The 18,686-nt window shown below is 49.0% G+C and overlaps 1 pseudogene; it reads left to right on the forward strand.

Annotated features, from left to right (window-relative positions):
• The window catches only part of LOC136652478 (vomeronasal type-2 receptor 26-like), a 40,620-nt pseudogene extending 22,878 nt beyond the window's left edge, over positions 1–17,742 (forward strand).
• Positions 17,743–18,686: the final 944 nt, after the last annotated feature.

The following is an 18,686-nucleotide window of genomic DNA, read 5'->3' on the forward strand; positions in this document are numbered from 1 at the left end:
GTCCCCATCAACAATAACAACGTTGGCTGTCGTGGTTAAAAGTATGGAGAATATCCTGAATATATTTTGCTTGAATGTATTATGAGTGGGATCTGAATTAAGATCCTTGATGCCAGTTTTTTCTAAGAAGGCAACACAAATGCTGTTCCGGGCCAGCAATGGGGTCAGCCTCTGCAGAAAGCCTTCTCCACTATCATCATCTGAAACAATGAGACCAATCCATGTCCATTGGAAATGCAGCAGTAGCTGGACTATGCCGGTGTGCAGAGTACCTTCCCTTATTGCCATCCAGTATAGAGAAGGGAAATTATTGTTTGTGACAGGTTTCTCATACGTACCATAAGTAATCTAATGGGAGAAAACATGGCTTATAACAGCTTAGAAAATTAACCACCATTTTCCAAACCAAAGTACTTATTGTACAATCCAGACTTTTGCTTATCAATTATAAGTATACTGAACATTGTATCTTTCTAAACATTCCCTTCAATAAATTATAGTAAGTCTGCAATTGTATGCACACTTTCCTGGGAGGAAGTCCTGTAGACAGTGGCTTAGCTAAGGGGGTGCAGGGGGTAGCAGTTGCACCGGGCATCAAGCTTTAGCAGGACAACAAGCTGAGCTTGACACTAGTGACCAAAATTGTGAAAATATTGGTATGTATGAATAATACCATCATGTTATATATCATTGGAAAGGTAATTTAATGCAGAATGCGATGAAACAAAATGGCATTGGAATACATGTATTCTATCAAAAGTTGTGGCCAATTAAGCAGAAAATAAAAACAACTTTGACCCCAGGTAGCAAACAGATGCTTTAGCTATGCCACTGAGGCAGCAGAGCAAGTGGGTGGTGAGCTGCTGGGAGGAGGCGTGTTCTTCCCAGTTTTCACTTTTTTTAAAGGCCGGGTGTGACGTCACTTCCGGTTGTCACATCACTTCCGGGGAAACATTTTGAACTTAGCACTGGGCTACACATTCATTACCTATGCCACTGCCCATAGAACACAATGAGACTTACTTCTGAGTAGTCATGCATAGGGTTGTGCTCCAAATGAGTTACAACACATTTCCTTTCACCTTGTCCACAAGCCATCACTTAATGTCCTGAAATAGGTAACTTATTTGATTCAGACCAAGCTATTGTTTTGCCGAGCTTCAAGTTTCCATTTTTTAAAAGATTAAAATCACTTCTATGGTTTGTATCCCATGAATATGAGACATGACTAAGCAGTATTGAAATCAGTGCGATAGGATTGGCGTGCTTAAGCTTAAGAACAGTATATATAACTGGTTGCATTTATGACACATTTTCTTGGGATACAAACCTGGGTGCTATACACTGAAAAACATGTTTGGGGCAGGAGGTCTGGCTCAGTGGTAGAGCTGCTGCCTTTTATGCCTGAAGATCTGGGGACACCAGTTTAAAGCAACCAGAAGTATCTGGGAGCTCTCGACATGCTGATAACGAGTAGACCATCAGTGGCAGGGAGGAGTTGCTGTCAAGTTGCATGGGAGGCGAAGCGGCCAGAAGGAGGCCAGACTGGGAAGGAATTCAGCAGGAATGAAGCTTTCTATGAAAGATCAGAACTATTCTATTATAAAAGTTCTTACGGGGTTTGGAAAACCTTGCTATGCAAACCACCTTGAATTAAAGTCTGAGGAGAAATCTGATGCCCAAGAAAGGCGGTATATAAATACCAACATTAGTATTGTCTGGTGACCAAATAGTATTGTCAGGCTTCGCGTGGGAGCGAGGTGGTTGTCGTCCTTGGAGCTCGGTTCCCTGCCTCCCAGGCCTTCCCAGCAAGGGAGAGGAGGCCTAACGAAGGGCTCCTCCTCCTCCCGAGGCTTTTGCTGCCAGTGTAGGGTCCCTCTCCCGGCCTCTCCAGGTAAGTCATGGTGGGAGGGGGGCAGCGACCCCGACTATTATTATTATTATTATTATTATTATTATTATTATTATTATTATTATTATTATTATTATTATTATTATGAGCTGTAGGTCTCTCTGCCCACATCTGGGTTGCTGATCAGTCATGTTATGTTCTCCTATCCAACTGAGATCTCAAGAACCTCCTCAAATGGTTATTTCTTCTGAATAAACAATTTAATTATTGCACTGCATTGCCCCTTTGCAACGCTTTTCAAGCTAAAAAAAGGCATTCACTGATAAAGTCCCAAATAATATAAGAAGTGAAGAGCGGTTTTATGCAACCCATTCATGCATCTGAATGTACCTACCTGTGGAAACTTGTAGTGGCTAAGAATGTTGGCCATTTGGATGACATACTCTACCGTGAATCCCCCAATGACAGACAAGACATCACCTTTCTTACCACACGTGTAATTGGGTACATTCCTTTGTTGTGTGAAGAGTAGATCCAGGATGGACTTATATGTGGCCATTCCTTCAAAAAAGTTGTCATAGATTTTAAAGCCCAAGGTCACGTTGGGCAAGAGGTTGGGATTCCTGTTGATCTCATGAATGGCAAAAAGGAAGGCCAGGACATGCTGATAATGTTTGTACCCTATTCTGAAATGAGATTGACATTGAGGCAGAGATAAGGTCTAGCACATTGTCATGTGCACCACATGTACATTTACAGTAGTACCACCCACAATGGCATTTCCTTGAGCACTGTTTTTCTACAGTGTTCTTCATCCTGGGCATAACTGACAGCTATTGTAAATCAGAGCAGTGTATTCTGGCCAGTCATTCTCAGGTTCTTGTTCCATCAAGAACAATGTCTTTTTAGTGCTGGTTTGCACAGCACTCAATTTTAGGGGACAATGACACCCACACTATTGGATATACGCTTGTACAGTGAAAAACTCATCCCAAGTACAATGAGAAAAGGAAACAAAACTAAAGAGGTGTAAGGAAGAGGGGTGCAGGAATGGAATTATTCATCTGAGCAGAACAAAAATAATTGTGTAAGGGAACATTTCTTCCTTTGTCCTGAAGTAAGTCTTAGCTGCTGCAATGGATCTACTGTGCCTGTGATTTTGCTGGTGCAAGTCCAAGTCGATATGTGTAGGTAGTTTGTGGCCAGAAAGGGAGATAGGATATAAACAGAGGTGCTTTCAAAGATATCTGCTCTCTTCCTGACCATGGCATTGCCCCAACCCGACCCTGTTCTTCCCAACAAGCTACACCTGTTGAAATTCCACCCCAGTGCAGTTGTTTGATCTCTAGTCTTCATATTTCAAATAGCATGATGGGTACCAAACAAAAAATAACTTACGAGAAATTGCCTTTCTTCATTGCTGGTAGTGTCTGAAAATTAATTGCAGTGTGTACAGGATGTAAAAGTGAGAGAACCCCACCAATGACAGCATCTCCTAGCCCACATAGCTTCCTTCAAATTCATCCCCATAGCTTACTTCAAATTCACTTTTACTGGGCACATTCTCCCAACAGACAAGAGAATGGAGAAGCAGCAGCAAGAAGTGCAAAAACAACCACTGGGCTGCAAATGCATGTCTAAGCCAGCTGCATCTGAACTTCTGCATCCTGAACTACAGTTCCAGCTACAATGATATCTCTGTGGCTGGCATCCTGATGGAACCTCACAGGAACCTCACTCAGGAAGTGGGGTGCAGGAATGGAGTTGTTCATCTGACCAGAACAAAAATGATTACATAAGGGAACATTTCTTCCTCTGTCCTGAAGTAGGTCTTAGCTGCTGCAATGGACCTACTCAGACCTGTGCCAATGATTTTGCTGGTGCAAGTCCAAGTGGATATATGCACTTAGTGTGTGGCCAGGAAAGGGGCTAGGATATAAACAGAGCTGCTTTCAATGCTCTCCGCTCCCTTCCTGGCCATGGCACAGCCCCATCCCCAAACTGTTCTTCCCAACAAGCTGCACCTGTTGAAATGCCACCCTAGTGTAGTCTTTTGTTCCCTAGTCTTCATGTTTTAAATAGAGTGATGGCTAACAAACACATAATAACTTACGAGAAATTGCCGACCTCCATTGCTGGTAGTCTCTGAAAATTGATTGCAGTGTGTATAGTACAAATAAGAGAGAGGACCCCACCAATGACAGCATCTCCTAGCCTAGTATCCCCATAGCTTCCTTCAATTTCACATTTACTGGGCACATCCTCCCAACAGACAAGAGAAGGGAGAAGCAGCAGCATCAAGAGCAAAAGCAGCCACAGGGCTGCAAAAGCAGGTCTAACCCAATTGCATCTGAACTTCTGCATCCTGAACTACAGTTCCAGCTACAATTATATCTCTATGGCAGCTGCCTTGATAGAACCTCACTCAGGAGTCACATGGAAGCAGCATGTGTGGTCACAGAGTTTCCTCCTGAAATGTTTGGCTGGTGTGGTGAGCTAAAGAAGAGATGCCTGATCAATCTTTGTTCCACCATTGAGTATTTACACAGTTCAGAATAAATCCATCTCCTTTAGAAATAAGGATGTATTTCTTACCGACTACCCAAGGAAGGAAATTACAGTACTCGATAATTACAGAGTACCTAAACACCTCCCTGATTGTCCTTGTGAAATGAATAACATACATATTTACGAAGATCAAACAGTATGTAATTTTGGGAAGGGCAGTCTGAACTGGGATCATGGTGAGATGTGAGATGTGTGTTGCCTTTGCTGCGATTCCACTTCTGATTTCACCCCTCATTCCAGAACAGCTACGCTATGGTCAATAAAACTGATAAGGGAATGCTACGCAGGTGGGCCAAATCATTTTATACTACATATAAAACATGGCCTGTTGGTATTTTTTTCCAATTGCAGTGGGAACAACATTTAATAAACAGAACAATGGTGGATGGGGGGGGGCTTTGGGACTTTAGGGCTTATAGTTACACGTCCAATCATGCCCCTGTGTGAACATTTAAACGGAAAGAAAGCTCCCAATAGCTGTCAATGCAAACACTCTTCAGCTTAAAATAGTGCAGTAGTTCCCAAACTGTGATTCTGAAACCCACCAGCGGGGCATGACCCAATTTTTGATTGGTTGCAAAATTGACAGGGCAGATTGTGCATCAAGGGTTAAACACGCTGCTAATTGGGGGGGGGGCACTGCTGCCCAACCACCATTATGGGCACACAGCTTAGAGTTTATGAATCAGACAGCAGCCTCTAGGACCTGTAAAAAGTTTGCAAACCACTGGAATATTGTGTAGTGGTGAGATCAGGAGTAGAACCACAACAACGTCCTAAAGAACTGCAGCCACATCCTCCAAGATCTGCTCCATTTGCCAGGCCCTCCAACTTCTCTTTCACATATAACAGTGCTTCCCAACCTTCACGAGACCACAGACCACTGAGGCCAAAGTGGGAATTGTCAGGGTCCACATGCAACCCCTCCACCCCAGGACACTAAAAATTCATTTAAATTTCTAATACAGGCGGCCTGTATTATCCACAGGGATTCAGTTCTTGGAACCCCCACACGTAATGAAATGGCGTTTCCCCCCCAAACTCCCAGAGGCTCTTCTGAAGCCTGCAGAGGATGTGTACATCTGCCCTCAGCCTCTGCAGGCTTCCATATGAAACCTGAACTCGTTTAAAGGGGTCTTCTGGTTTTCAACAAAAACCAAAAATCACTTTAAATGATTCTGGGCTTCATTTTGAAGTTCGCAGAGGCCATGGGCAGATGCATATATCCTCTATGAGCTTCGGAAGAGCCTCCAGAGGCAAGAGGAACACAGCTTCCTTCACTTCCGGGGGCTCCAGGTTCACCGGCACCAGAGGTTCGGAATAAGAAAAGATTTGCAATTAGAAATGCCCTTGGCACCAATTTGGCGCCAGCAGCTGATTACCCCCCTGCCCGCCTCGTGCTTCCAGGCGGAGGCTTCTGCCACGATTGGTTATCGCGGCTGGGGGAGGCGGGGCCAGAGTGCCTGCCTAGAGCCCAAGCTCCGGCTGGGCTCAGTGCGCTCCAGGCCGGCAACGAGGGCAGGCGAGTCCTCGGTGGGAGCGAACTGGGCTGGCTCACGGCCCCACCAAGCAGCTAGGCGCGCCTCTTGGCGAGGCGAGGGCGAGCAGGAGAAGGCAGGCATGAGGCTGCAGAGCTTTCAGCCCCAGCTGACAGGCTGCAGCGGCGCGTTCCAGGTGGCCTGAGCGGCGATGCTGAGGTGGTCCCGCTGCGCAGGGCATCGTCGTGTGAGGCGTGCGAGCATGGAGGAAGCCTTGTTGGTCCTCCACCCACCTGAGGGTCCAGAAGATCGAAGCAGGCTGCGTGGGAGTGTCTGGGAGCGGGGCTTGTGCCTCCTCCCCTGCTTTCTGTGCTTTCGGGCACTTGTATCCTCCAGTAAATTCTAGCACACGGGGTGGGGGTACATTCCTCTTTCAGGCTCACTATGGGTAAGAGAAGCCAGAAGAGGGGCGGGAAAGCCCCCAAGAGACCTGCACCCCCTCCTTCCCCTCCAGTTTCTTCTTCGGAAGGGGAGGAGGATTACAACGAGCTGATGGCATTGTTGGTGCGCTTTGAGGCTAGAGAGAAGGAGAAAGCCCTTCGTGGTGCAGGGAAAGGTGATGGGGTGGGGTATCTGGTACGGTCACCCCAATACGTAGGTCTACTAGGAAAGGGCGCAGTACCCGTCTCAGTGAGCTTTTGTCTTCTAGGAAGCATGTGAGGGGCCAAGGGGTTGTTCCAGAACCCTCCGCCGAAAGGGACCACACACCCGAAGTAGAGCACAGGTGCCACGCAGGTAGCACAGAAGGGTGCACAGCTGGCACTGAGCACTTCAGGAGAGACGGCACTAGATGTAGGTGGCAGTTTAGGAGCGGTATGTGATGAGCGGGAGGGTTTTGCAGTTCCCTCCACCGCCCTTGGGGCACAGTGGTGGCCCTGGTCTCAGTGGGGGGGGGCGCCCAACCCATATTTCCCAGGGGGTTAGTACCAGCAGGGAGCCTAGGGTGGGCTGGCACAGGCTGCAGTGGTGCCGGTTGGTGTGGCCACTCCCCCACGCCCTGTCTGGGCCCCTGGGGTGCCAGGCTTGGCAGCTTTCCCCCCCTTGAGGAACTTGATGGCCCCTTTGGCCACCCCTGGGGTGCCATTGGGAGGTTGTGTGGAGCAGGTTGCGCGTCCCCAGGTCTCCTATGGGGACGTGGCTCTCCCCTTGGGTGGTCACTTGGCTCTAGCAGTTAAAGAAAAGATCTGGAGGGGTGAATATGTGGACATGTTCAGCCTTCTGCAGATCGAGCCAGAACCCATCCCGAAGTTGGGTGAGCCAGTTCAGGACCAAGAGATGGTGAGGAAGTGGAAGATTGACAAGAACTGGGCTAATTGGTTGAACGGTTTTGTCATCCGTGCTGCTGTATCCCAACCGTGCAGAAGTATCCCAACCGAGGCCCTGCTCTGTTCAAGTATTTGGACATTGTGCACAGGGCGTTCAGGGACTATATGGGCACGGCCTGGATGGCTTATGTCCACCATTTTAGGTTGCGCTCCACGCATGATCCGGCGTGTTCCACAATGGGAATTGTGGACACATTTGGTCATCCCTTCCAGGTTGGCGTGGGGTGACAGCTCTAACAGCAACCATCTTATTGCCAGGAAGAAATCTGAACCCAGCAAGGCACCCAACAGTGCCGTGTGGGTTCAAAACCGGCGAATGTGTTTTGAATTCAATGCCTCAGGAAAGTGCGGAAGGAACAACTGTACTTTCCTGAATGCATGCGGTTTGTGCGGGGCTGAGCACCTGGTGTCCTCCTGCCCTAAGCTGGGTGGCCCCAGGCAGGGCGCTGGACAGCAGGCAGGGAATAGCTGCAGGGTTGGCATGCCCTCTTTCCCTCCCCCCAATAGCAAGGGGGCCAGCACCGATTAAGTTGCCCCAGGTATGTTTATGGTTGGGCTCTTACCCCGACAAAGTTGCTGCGGCGTGTTTGGTGGAGGGTTTTTCTTGGGGTTTTTAAATTCCAGCGGCAAGGCCCGTTGAGCCCGTGCTGGAGAAGAATTTGCATTCAGTTAAAGAGTTGGAGCATGTTGTTAGGAAAAAGATTGCTAAAGAGGTAGAAGAAGGCAGGGTGGTTGGACCTATTCTGACCCCGCCTATTCGTAACCTGTGGGTTTCTCCTTTGGGGGTAGTTCCTAAGAAATCCCCAAGGGAATTCCTGCTAATTCATCATCTCTCCTTCCCGGAGGGCAGCTCTGTTAACAATGGGATCCCCAGTGATCTGTCTTCTGTTAGGTGCACTATTGTGGCTGTAGTCATGCGGAATGGGTGCGCTAATGGCAAAGGCAGACATAGAGTCTGCATTCCACCTGCTTCCTGTCCATCCGGATGATTTCTGCCACCCGGGCTTTCGTTTCGAAGGCGCCTATTATGTTGACAGAGTGTTACTATGGGATGTGCTATTTTGTGTGCCCATTTCGAGTGTTTCAGTACCTTCTTGGAATGGGCTGTTCAGTTTCAGACAGAGCAGGTCATTTCCGCTCACTATCTCGATGGTTTTCTTTTCATGGGACCAGCTGGTACTGGAAAATGCGAAATGCTGTTCTCGACTTGTATTGCTCTGTGTGAGCATCTGGGATTCCCCCTGGCACACGACAAGACCGAGAGTCCTGCCACTCAGTTGACGTTCCTTGGCATCAACATGGACACTGTTAACCAGTGTAGTAGGCTCCCAGAAGCCAAGCTGCAGCAACTGGCTGGTTTGCTTAAAGAGGCCCTGGCTGCCAAGAAAATGACACCGAGGGAGCTTCAGGTGCTAGTTGGGCACCTCAACTTTGCCTGCTGGGTCATGGTACCAGGGTGGGCCTTTTTGAGGTGCATGTGTGACTTGATGGCAGGACTGCGCAGGCCTTCTCACTGCATACGGGTCACTGCGGGGCGACGTTGCCATGTGGCTCCGGTTTCTCAAACAATTTAATGGGGTTTCGTTTTGGAGAACATGGAGGTTGGTGGAGGCCGAGCTGTAGGTGCAATTTGAGCAGCAGGGGGTCATGGGTTCGGAGTCTATTTTAGGGGTAGCTGGTGTGCTGCCTGCTGGCGAGGTGACTGGGTGCAGGAGGGCATCACAAGGGATTTGACCTTTCTCAAGTTTTTTCCCATCCTGGTGGCAGTGCACTTATGGGCCCCCGAGTTTGCCAATTCTTCCGTTCGCTTCTGGTGTGACAACCAGGCGGTGGTTAGAAAGGCAGCTAGCTTGCCTGTATGGCACGCTAGCAATGATTGCCAGGCTTGACCCCCTATCAGCCGGCAGCAGGGCTTTGCTGCCAGCTGATTGGCTGGCTGGCCTGAGGGGGCGGGACAACTGAGCTTGATCTAGCGCGCAGGCACTAGACCTGGCTCAGTTCCGTTCCTGGAAGCGATCAGGTAGGACGCTTCTTCAGGAGCGGAGGAAGAGGCTGCTCCGCAACGGGGCTTGGTGCGCGGTTGCCGCACTGGCTAACTCCCGTCAACACAGCAGTGGGCAGCCTCTCCTGCGGGGGGTGGCTTTCGCTACGCACTCTGTGGCTGCAATCCGGGGGCGACGGTCTTGTGCGCTTTGCGGGCATCGGCGAGGGTTGCTCCCCCTGTTGGGTGCTCTGCCCGCTGGGCATCGGGGGCGACAGGCTCATGCACCCGCGCGCGGCGGTGGGGGTTGCCCCTTCGGCTCTTTGGGGTATGGCATATTCGCGCGCCCCATGAGTGACAGCCGTTGGGTCCCCCCGGGGGTCTGCTTGGTATGGCTGATGCCCGTGTTGGGCAGCTTGCCCGCGGCCCTGCCCAGGGGAACCGGATGGGGCTGCATTACGGCGCTCAGTGGGGGGGTGCCTCGTGGCTGCGCACCATTTTGGGGCTCTTGCCTCATGGTCTTTCCAATTCAATGCCACAGGGAAATGCAGTAGGCAGGGATGCTTGTATGCCCATGGCTGCAGCATGAGTGAGGCATTTCCCACCCAGTCACGAAATGCCCACGTCTCAGTGGTCCGAGGCAGGGTTTTTGCCCCTTACAGGGCAAAAGGTCTGGCGGCGGCCCCGCAACTGGTGTTAGCGAGGGGTCCATCCCCAATTAAGATTTCCTCCTTGGTTTACTGGCTGCAATTTTATACTGATCATTCTGCAGCCAGACTGTTGCTGGAGGGTTTCCAGTTTGGGATTTAGGATTCGGGTCCTGCCACCGTGTTAGTCCCACATTCTCTGGTCAGTTGCTGATGACAGAGTGGAGGTTGTGAGTGGTAAAATAGCTTAGGTGGTTGAGGCTGGTAGAATAGTTGGACCGTTTGCTGTTCCTCCGTTGAGGAATCTGCTGGTGTCCCCTCTGGGTTTGGGGCCTAAAAAGCCCCGGGCCAGTTCAGGCTGATTCACCACCTGTCCTTTCCAGAGGGTTCCTCTGTAAATGACGGGATACTGCCCCAACTCAGTACGACACACTTCTTTAGACGGGGCTGTTGCCCGCCTCAGGAGGTGTGGCCCTGGGGCTTTGATGGCGAAGGCAGATATTTAACCTGCCTTTAGACTACTTCCAGTGCACCCCTAGGATTGCAATCCATTGCCCACTACCTTCATCTCCTTTTGTGGGGCCATCTGGGTATGATGATGGAAGGGATCACTAGGGACCTAACAATTTTGGAGCTCTTCCCGATTGCCGGGGTGACTATCGGGCCATGATCCACATAATAAACATGCAGACCTCCGCCCGGGTTATGAATTTGGTTAGAGTCTTTGCCAAGCAGTGCCTTGCTATCAACACTGTTTTCTCAGCCCGACATCTACCTGGGATTGAAAATAGCATAATGATGCCCTCTCTCGAGTTCAGAAGGAGTGCGTTCGGTAGCTAGCCCCCTAGGCCAGTTAGGATCCCAAGCCCGAGGACCTAGAAGCCATCTGGGCATCGCTGGCTTCATCTACCCATGGCCAGCTACTTGAGTAAGATCTGACCATTTGCGCCCCACACTCTTATGCAGTCCATTTTGGACTGCATAACGGGGACATCTGGTGGATCTGTGTTCATCTATCTGGCTGCCATTTCTTTTCAGTCACAGGCCCGGGGATTTCAGGATCTCACCAAGGAGTTTAGGGTGTGGAAAATGGTGGCTGGTTTTGGAGGGTGATGACCTGCAGGCCCAGGCAGGTGCCTACCTATTACACCCACCATTTTGCGCGGGCTGAGCATGGAGTTTAGTGCCATATGTTTCTCAGCCTTTGAGTTCCTGCTGTTTCGGGCAGTGACGCTGACAAAGTTCTATGGGGCTTTTTGCCCGGGGTTTGGTCACAGTTTGACCCCACTGACAGAGTCCTTCAGTGGGGTGACTGTGTTTTAAGGCCCAGAATGTCCATGAATTTTTGGGCTTCATGCCGCTCTAGTGCCTTTCACTATTATGATCGGCTGTGAGGGCTCCATGTGCAGCGCCATGTTGGCGGGTTGTGTAGGTGCCATGAAGGCTCCATGTGCAGTGCCAGGTGGGCGTGTGCAGCGCCATGTTGGTGTGATGTGTAGGCACTGGTAGGGCCGGACCAGGTCACTAACCGTGACTGGCCATTTGGGGCATTAGCACAAGGTTAGAGGAGTCATTCCTCTTTACTATTGTATTATTTTGGGCCTGTTGGTGAGCTTACCTCATGATGTGCTTCTTTTTCCAACAGGTCCGTGAGGGAGGTGCCCAGCCAGGGTCTTGACCTGCAGACACTCCATAGTTTGAGTGGGGTATGTGTTGGGGTAAATTTTTCCTGGCCTTTTTGGAATTCATTGGTCTCAATCCCCTGCCGCAGGTAATTGTGGTCTGCGTGGGCGAGAATGACTTGGGTCAGAGGACGTCCATGTCCTTGAGGCTCCAGGCCCGCAGGGACTTTACTTTGTTGGATAGTCAGTTCCCCAGGATCGCTATGGTGTCCAATCTAAGTCAGCAAGGACAGGGGTGAACCAGAACCGCTCTCAAGATGCTTGACCGGCTCAGGGTGGCAGGCTGGCTAGCCCCTGGTCTGAACTTGGGGGGCCTTGCAGTGGTGACCTGAAGGCATAGCAGTTAGGCTGGCTTACCCTCTTCAGGCGACGGTGAAAGGCGGGCTTAATAACAATTGAGCTACGCCTGGAGTTGGGTGGACACCCTATGAGATTGGGGGGCATAGACGGCTAGGGCCGTTTCCCCCACTTAGAACCCCACACTTGGGATGGGTATTGTTTACCCTATTTTGCCTTGTTGCTCTTGTTGTAATTCAATAAAGTGGCCCATTTTAATTCCATACCTGTTGTCGGCTGTATTTATTGGGGAATGCATGGTAATCATCAACAAGCAAACGTCTAAATCGCCCAGGGTTATGCGCTTGGTGAGAGCTTTCGTTCTCCAGTGCCGATCAGTTAATTTCCTCTTTTCTGCACGGCACATGGCCGGGGTTCAGAACAGCATTGCTGATGCTCTCTCTCATTTTCAGGAGCAGCGTTTCAGGCAGCCGGCTCCGGACGCTCGTCGTGACCCAGAACCCATGCCCCTATGGCTATGGGAACTTGCGTCAGCACCGACCAAAACATGAACTGGGTTTCCCTAGCAGTCACTACCAGGGACAGTTATAGGAAGAAGGTTTTGGTTTTTCGCAGGCAGCAGTGTCTGGTGGATGCATGGCCTCTGCTTTATTTGCAATTAGGAAGGCAAAAATAAGGAAGGCCAAGTGGCAAAAATTTGCAACTCAAAGCAGCCAGGCACTAAGGAGCAGCACCTAAGCTCCACCCAAGGCAAAGGGAAGGGTCAGAGAGAGAAACAAAAGAGAAACAAAAGATAAGTTTCAGAGTCTACGTGAAAGTATGAATCTGCTGGACTTGGGCATCTGGAGTTGAGAAGGGGTGTTGGAGTTGGTACAACTCCGTCTGCTTCCACAGGTGGCAGGATACTGTCCATTGAAAGGGTTAAGCCATAGCCCAGTGACCCTACCTGTCCCCTTTGGATGACCTATGTGGGGGCATGGCCCAGACACAATAAGTATCCCTTCTTCTCCGAGCACACCCTCTCTTCCTCACGACCACTGACCAGACAAGATTGCTGCTCCCAGCAAGGCTCTGCTGGTGATGCCATCTTGACCACATGGCACGCAGGACAAGACAGCTTCAGGGCCTTGTTATCTCTTAAGTTAGTGTACCTCTGATCTCAATCAGATGCTGTAACCTTACTTCCAATGAATCGTGAGTAAATGAATCTCTAAGCTGCTACTCTTGTAGCTATTCCTTCATCTTTCATGTCCTGTTGTTCTGTTTGTTTCCCATGTAAATACTTGCTCTGTTATTTAATGGTCTTCCTGGTCACCTGGTGGTGGCAACAGCTCCCTACAGTTGCCATTTTTATTTCCCATTTTGCCTGAGAATGCCATCTAATGTACATGCTTTGAAAGCCTGGGATGTGCATCAGGCAATGCATCTCACTAGGGGGCGTCTCTTCTTCAGGAGTGCTGCGTCCACTGAGTGTCCTAAAGAGCACTTCCCTTAAAGCCTACAGGAGCGACCCTAGAAAGGGACACTTCCAGATCTCTGTCTAATGAAGGGGAGAAATCCAAAATTCAGTCTAACCTCATGAAACTACTTCTTGTGCATGTAAGGCAAATTCATCTCCTTCTCTGTCTCCGGAGCTCAAAGCAGAGGGGAAGTACTCACTGAGTAAAATGGGAAGCTGACCTTCTGCGAGAGGATTTACCCTGCCCCCCAATATTCCTAGACCTTAAATGAAAAATTTTAGAATGGATAACAAGGAATGGTTTTAATTTGAGTGCAGATTAGAGTGGGGCAGATAATTTTTAAAGTTGGCAAAAATGATCCAGATCTAATTTTTTTTACTGGTAGCAGTTCAGAGATGAGCCTTTTCCAATCTCCTGGTTTTAGAAGTGTATTACCCTGGCATCAAACAGAAAAGGGGGCAGAAATTAAGAGTTTTAGTGGACTTAGAGCCCAATGCTGAACTCTGCACACCAGTTTACCTCTGGCACGCATTGTCATCAATGTGCTGTAAGGCACATTTGCAGAGCTTAGTGCTGGCCCAGCACTGGAGTTAGCCGAGTGTGAGCCGGCGCTGGGCTAGCGCAGGTGAAAACCCAGTGCTCAATCGCTCAGTGTTTGCCCAAACCACCAGGCAGCGGAGAGGTAGGTGGGGGTGTGGGGGAGGCAGAGTGGAGCTGTTCAAGGGTGGGGGGAGGCGGGAGTGGGTGATAGGTGGGGAGGAGGCATGCGGGGGGGAGCAGGGTGGGAGGAGAGCAGGACCCGTAGAGTTCAGCTCCACCAGATCCAGCTCCATGTTGGGCTGCGCAGCCAGAGCTGCTGCAGAATTGAGTAGCCCCATTATGGGGCTACTGTCCTTACCTGGGGGAATGTCCCCTTCCCCCGAGGAGCTGCTAGAAGCTGTCCAGTTGCGCTCAGGATGCTGCAGCAGCCATTTTTGACACATGGCAGCCCCGTGCTCTGGGCAACTCAGAATTGGGCTGAAAGTCACTGTAATTTGGCCCATTCATAAATCCCCCCCAAATGAAGTAAGAATGAGAACTTTGGCATTTTTTAAGCCCAAGGACTTGCCTTCATGAGTCAATGCAATTGAAACCTTTCAGTGGAATATTAACCCTGTTGATGTTCATGGTGTCAAAATGCACCTGTAGGCCATTCCCATTGTCAGCAAGGTCCATCTGCTGCACGCATTAGCACAGTGATTTTCAACCTTTTACAACTCGAGGCACACTGGCAAGGCACTAAAATGGTCAAGGCACACCATCAGTTTTTTGACAATTGACAAGGCACACTGTGCTGTCAATGGGGGCTCACATCCCCCAATGGTCCTATTGATAAATGACCCTCTCCCACACCTGGGGACCGTTCACGGCACACCGGTGTGCCACGGCACAGTGGTTGAAAATGGCTGCATTAGCATTTTGCACCCTAACTTTTGCAGATCTAGTTTAATTACTCTAGCCCAGTGATATCAAACTCATTTAATTCAGCTGACCCAATGGCATTCAGGGCGCCTGCTGAGGACCAGAAGCAATGCCATTAAGCAGGAAGTTATATTAAGCATGTGATAACCAAAAATAAGCAGTTTTTTTCTCAATTAGCTTCAGATGACAAAAGAGAAAGTACTCTAATTCTGATATTTTCAAGATATGGGAGAGTCCAATTATCACACAGGCCACCCTTTCAGCAGCTCTGCTTTTGCAGCTCAGTAGCTGAGAGGTGCTCTGCAAAGTAATGCGTCAGCAGCAGTGCAGCTAAAAGGATGGCCTGCATTATAGCTGGGCTCTCCCAGTCCCTTAGCAGCACCTATCTTCTCCCTTTCTCACCCTTCTTAGTCTGCCACTTCCCCCATACCATTCTGCACCTTCTGAGGCTATCTTCCATCTCTCCCTTCCAGCACCATGGCAGAAGTGGTAGTGCTGAAAAGCTGGTGCTGGGAGAGTCCAAATATCCTACAGACCGCTCTTGCAGCAGTGACATTTCAGCAGAAGTGGCACTGCTGAAAGGGTAACCTGTATGATAATTGGGCTCTCCCAGCACCAGCCTTTCAAGTTTCTGCAGACCACAGATCTTATGTTTGACATCCCTGCTCTAGCTGATATATAATAAGAGGCTAAAGAATCTTTTGTCCTCTGATCCAGGGGTCCCCAAACGTTTTGGCCAGAGGGCCACATCAAATATCTAATGCAGTGTTGAGGGCCAGAAAAAATTTAAATATAAAATTTAAATACATATATTAGAGATGGAACTTAGATGAATAAATAAATTAATGAATGGGCTCATTCATTCAACCTCTTGGGCCCTCAGAACACCCTCCAGACACAACTAGAGCACAGCTCCAGTCGTGTTTGGTTGAGTAGGCCAAAGCCTTTCACAGGACAAGAGGCTGGCCGCGGGCTGGATAGAGGCTCACTGCAGGCCACTTCTGGCCCCCAGGCTGGGGTTTGGAGACCCCTGCTCTAATCCAATCACAGGCGATTCCAATTTCAATGAGCCAGGCAAGCCCTGATGCTTAAAAAGTTGCTAATTGTTCTCAACAAGTGTATGTGTGTGTGTGTGGGGGGGGGGGGAAGGTTTGTTTTTTTAAAGAATCCTGCCTCTGCTAATAATGGATGATTCAAAGTCTAATTAGCCATACCATCATCACAGCTCAGCCAGCTCTCTGCAAATTCAGAGAAAAGAGCCTAGAAAAAAAATTCTTAACATGTGGTGTTTGCTACTGTTTAAACTGCTTGCCACAGTCAAAGAAAAGCACAGCTCTGTGCATTTGTGATTTTACAGAAGTTTTCTTTGTGTGTGTGGGTATTTCTGCTGCCTGGCAACGCCATGGGATTTCCATGCGGAGGGAAGCTGAGATACTGCAATTATTCCGTTCCTACTCAGAGCAAGCTCCATTGCCAACAAATAACAATAAGCTGATAGGCCTCAAATTGGCTGGGGAATTGGGGTCACCTTTTTTAAAGATTGGGACAATGGTCACAGTTAGCCAGTCTTGAGGGATAAGTCCCACTCTGTTAATTTCAGAGAAGAGAGGGGCTGAGAGTTGTGCCCACCAGTCGGGATTGCTATACGACAATTTGGAGGGTATTGCATCTGATCCAGGGGCCTTCCCACTTTTTAGATGTTCAGTTAGCTGCCTGACCTCTCTACCTCCACCGGGGACCAGATGGGGAGCTCAGGATCTAAGAAATCTGCACAGTTTTCCTGGGGAAGATGTCTGTCCAGGAAAATCCTCTCAAAGTGTTGTACCCAGACAGAAAAGGGGATTTGGACTGAGTCGCCCCCTTCAAATCTTTGTGAGCCTGTTAAAATAGTCCAGAAAGCCCTACAAGCTCCTTTGAGTTCAATGGGATAACTATAAGGTAGGTCTGTTTGCGGCTTGGGGTGATTCTAAATTCTACAGAGTTCTCTCATAGAGTGGATATCTCTGTTTCTTTCAGATGTGAATCAGTGTGATGAGTGTCCTAAAGATCAGCATCCAAACCAGCATCAAAATCAATGCATCCCTAAAGGCATCACTTTTCTAGCCTATGATGAACCTTTGGGCATGGGTTTGGCTACCGCTGCACTTTCATTTTCTCTGCTCACAGCTTTGGTGCTTGGAATCTTTATTAAATATCAAGACTGTTGGCCCCATCGTCCGGGCCAACAATTGGGATCTGACCTACCTTCTCCTGATCTCCCTCGTGCTCTGTTTCCTTTGCTCCTTCATGTTCATTGGACGACCTGGCAGGATGACCTGCCTCCTTCGACAAGTCATTTTTGCCAATGCCTTTTCTCTTGCTCTTTCTTGTGTATTTGCTAAAACCATCACTGTGGTTCTGGCATTCATGGCCACACATCCGGGGAGCAAGATGAGGAAATGGGTGGGAAAGAGCCTGTCCAAATGGGTGATCCTTTTTTGCTCTCTCATTCAACTTGGAATATGTGGCAGTTGGCTAGTGGCATCTCCTCCTTTCCCATATCTTGATATGTTCTCCCTACCTGGGCAGATCATAGTGGAATGTAACAAGTGCTCAGGCGCCATGTTTTGCAATGTCTTGGGTTACATGGTTTTTCAGGCCATTGCCAGCTTCACTGTGGCCTTCTTAGCCAGGAAGCTGCCTGACACTTTTAATGAGGCCAAGTTCATCTCCTTCAGCATGTTGGTCTTCTGCAGTGTCTGGGGGTCCTTTGTCCCAACCTACCTGAGCACCAAGGGGAAGTACATCGTGGCCATGGAAATCTTCTCCATTTTTGCCTCCACTGCTGGGTTGCTGGGTTGTAATTTTGCCCCTAAAATATACATTATTCTGCTGAGGCCAGATGTGAATACCAAGAAACTCTTCTTGAAGAAAAGGAATTCTGTCAACTAGCCATGCATACTTTCTAAATATGTAAATTTTTCCTGTGTATTATCTACAAAGATCACAGTCCTATGTGTCCAATGAATGATATATACAATCCTGCATATATACATAACCCCAGTGATGTTGCTAGGTGGGTGCGGACGGTGCGGACCGCACCGGGTGGCGCGCACAGGGGGGTGACGTGCACTGGGGGTGTCATGCTAAAATTGCAGTGGTTAGGAGTAACCCCATCATATTATATACCATTGGGTGCAGAATTTCTAGTGGAATGAAATACAAAAAACCAGAGTGAAATAGCTCCTTTCTATCAAAAGTTATGGCCAATAAACCGGAGAATAAAAAATGCATGGATCCCTATGGAAAGTGATAGTAAGCCGTATCGTACGTTTACTCATGAGTAGGTGAACTTGCCTTAGTCCTTCAGAGAGGGCAGGCTGACAGGAATCCAAGGACACCAGAATGGTCCTGATCCAATGAATGCAGCCCCCCAAAACACCTCAGAAGTAAGTCCCTCCCTCCAAACAGATGAATGTATTGAGCCCTATGGAAAGCGAAACTAAGCCTCATGGTCACATTTACTCATGAGTAAGCAAACATGCCTTGGCTGGTGTAGAAATCAGGTGAAGGAGAGTGCAAGGCTACCAGAATGGTCCTGATCCTATGCACCTGGAGCTCAACAAGTGCTCCAGAATGCAGCCCCCCCCCCACTAAAAAGGATCTAAAGAGGCTTCAGCTGATAAGGTGAACCTTTTTGAGACTTGCAAAGCCAGGTGGATCCTGACAGTGATCTGGTTTAAACAGAAGTTTTTTAATTGAACTGGGCGCTGAGTAGGGCTGAAAACCTTACTGGTTTTGGAGGGGGGTGTTATTGCAGGCAGGCTACAGAGGAAATTTACTTTGTGGACCAGGGCCAGATTCTGCTTATTTAATTATTTGTTTAATTATTAATA

Source organism: Tiliqua scincoides, chromosome 5 (genome assembly GCF_035046505.1).
Source record: "Tiliqua scincoides isolate rTilSci1 chromosome 5, rTilSci1.hap2, whole genome shotgun sequence".
Classification (NCBI taxonomy): domain Eukaryota; kingdom Metazoa; phylum Chordata; class Lepidosauria; order Squamata; family Scincidae; genus Tiliqua; species Tiliqua scincoides.